This window comes from Euphorbia lathyris, chromosome 5 (assembly GCF_963576675.1).
Source record: "Euphorbia lathyris chromosome 5, ddEupLath1.1, whole genome shotgun sequence".
In the NCBI taxonomy this organism is placed as follows: Eukaryota; Viridiplantae; Streptophyta; class Magnoliopsida; order Malpighiales; family Euphorbiaceae; genus Euphorbia; species Euphorbia lathyris.
In genome coordinates this window covers 44,519,320-44,522,147 of record NC_088914.1, presented here as the reverse complement: position 1 = coordinate 44,522,147, position 2,828 = coordinate 44,519,320, and the positions used below count along the sequence as shown (strand labels likewise).

Below are 2,828 nucleotides of genomic sequence, written 5' to 3'. Positions count from 1 at the left end.
CCATATCTTTATTCAACCCTCTAAATGATTAGACCGGCCTAAGTAGATTTACTGATTATAACAAATAGTCTTTGTGGTTCGATCTCGTGCTTAGCACAATATTACTTGTTGCGATAGGATACACTTGTCCTATTAACTGTTATATATTTTACGAGCATTAGCTACCCAATGAAGGAGACCGCCTATTTGAAGTTAAAGCTTCAATGATCCAAATGTTGCAAACAGCTGTGCAGTTTGGGGGATACCCAAATGAAGATCCAAATGCCCATATTCAGGACTTCGTCACAATGTGCAACACATTTCGCACCCATAGAAATGAAAGTGATGAGGTGATCAGACTCAAGCTGTTTCTGTTTTCCTTAAAGGACAAGGCGAAGAATTGGTTGAAGAATTTACAACCATGTTTGATCACAAACTGGGAGGAGATGTCTACACTGTTCCTGATGAAATATTTTCCCCCAAGACAAGCAATCAAGCTAAGAAATGAGGTCTCCCATTTCTTCCAATAGGAAGATGAATCATTATCCGAAGCATGAGAAAGATATAAGGAATTGTTGAGAAGAGTACCAAATCATGGCATACCTGATAGCTCCCATATCTATAGTGTTTTTAGGATTAATTTAGATTGTTTTAATTAGCTTCTAGTTAAGTTTTTGTATTAATTTGATAGTTTTTAGTTAAATTTAGTATTTTCCATTATTTATGGCATTTTCGGTGTTTTCAGGGTTTTTCAGGACTATTTGAGCATTTCCGAACCAGACCCAAGCCTTTTGGAGAATTTCCGGATTATTTAGGGATCGTCGGAGCACTTTTGGGATTCGTCAGGGACCATTAGAGCATATTTCGAAAGCCCAGGGACCAAAATGATAAAAACCGGAGCCACAAATTCCCCAAATGGGATCTGTCTCGTCGAGACAGACCCTCGTCTCGTTGAGACATGCCCTGTCTCGACGAGACGAGGCGGGGGAAGGCGCACCAGCACCTTCCCCTTTGCTGGAATGCGCGGATTTGGGCTTAGAGGCCCACTAAAACACTTTGTAAATGTCTATTTTGCCCCTGTGACATTAGGGTTTTCTCCCTAACTCTATAAATAGGGAGATTCATTCATTCATTCCTCTCATCTTCCTTCATTCTGCCTCTTTCACAATGTAGTTTTAGCTTTTAGTTTAGTTTTATTTTCCTGCTTTCTAGATTAGGTTTATTTTTGTTTCGTCTTTTCTTATTGAAGAACAATTGATGGGAGAAACTCCTCATCTTCTATTTTTGTAATCGGAATCGACAAGCGGGTTTTGGATTTCTATCTCTCCCTCTTATCTTTTACTTTTATATTTAATTGAAGATTTTTCCATTATTCCTATTGTTCTATTGCTATGATTAGTTTGTCTATGAACTGATCCCCATCCAATTTGGGATGGGGATGAAATTGATTATATGATTATGTATGATTGGGGATCTAGGGCATTTGATTGATCAGTTTATGCATGCTTAATGCTTTAAAATTGTCAGGAATAGGATTATTGCTAGAATAAGACTCGATGACGATCAACTAGCCTGCTTTATGTATATATTGTGCCTAATGCCTATAAACCTGACAAAGATAGGATTATAGATAGATAAGAACCTGGCCATGGAATTATCTATGCTGAATCTGTGTAAACCTGACCTCGCTAGAGACCACTAGGAGTGCGGCTTCGTGGCTGGGCTACGGCTTTAGCCTTAGTTGCCAAAGAACCTAATGCTTTGCATGACCTAGGGTATATGCCTAATCAAGCCGTCACCCGAATTCATATGAATAGGTTAGATGAATCTTAATCATATTTGTCTTTCTTATTAGGGCAATTACCGTCAATCACTGGTAAAACATAAATCCGAACTCCCTAAACCCATACATAGGATTTAATCAAAGGATTCCTCAACCTAGATTGTGCCATCCATTAATTCACCTTCTACCCTGTCAATTGTTCACCTTATTTTGTTATGTTATTTCTTTCAATTTAGTTAATTAGTTTTTCAAAACCCAAATCTTTATTCAACCCTCTAAACAATTAGATCACTCTAGGTAGATTTACTAATTATAACAAATAGTCTTTGTGGTTCGATCTCGTGCTTAGCACAATATTACTTGTTGCGATAGGATACACTTGTCCTATTAAATGCTATATATTTTATGAGCATCAATACCCATGTGGATGCAAGTTCAAAACTTCTACAATGGAGTAACCAACATGTACAAGATCCAAATTGAATCAATTGCCAATGGAAATCCAGAGGATCTTGAACCTCAAGCATTATACGAGCTAATCGAAAGAGTTGTCAACACAAGTTACAACTGGCACTCAGTATGAAGTGATGGGAAGAGGGTCACGAACAATGCGAATAGCGAGGCTATCACGAGACTTTCCTTGCAGATGGACCAATTGGTCAAAACAATGGGAAAGATGAATGTCTTTGTAGTTCATACGCAACCACATGTTCCTATTGAGATATTATCACCTGATGTTTGTGATTTCTGCAGCGGTCCTCACAGACCAATCGATTGTCTGGGAATCAAACCAGGAGCATCCATGCAAGAACAATGCGATTTCATTGCTCGCCAACCACCTAATCCCTATTCGAACACGTATAATTCTGGTTGGAGAAATCATCCCAACTTTTCATGGCAGGATAACCAGAGACAACTAGGGGTGGGCACAGTTCGGTTAACCGGTCCATTAGATAAAAAAATTAACCGAACCGTTATCAACGGTTTTTTAACCATCCAAACCGAAATCGGTCCATATCAATCGGTTAACCACCAATCGGTTAACCATTAATTTCGGTTAGGTTTT

The 2,828-nt window shown here is 38.6% G+C and overlaps 1 non-coding gene across 1 annotated transcript; it reads right to left on the bottom strand.

Moving 5' to 3' along the window:
- Positions 1-473: 473 nt before the first annotated feature.
- Positions 474-580, bottom strand: LOC136231524 (small nucleolar RNA R71). Its single transcript, XR_010689898.1, has one exon. It is a non-coding gene; the product is annotated as a small nucleolar RNA R71 (small nucleolar RNA).
- Between the last annotated feature and the right edge of the window lie 2,248 nt (positions 581-2,828).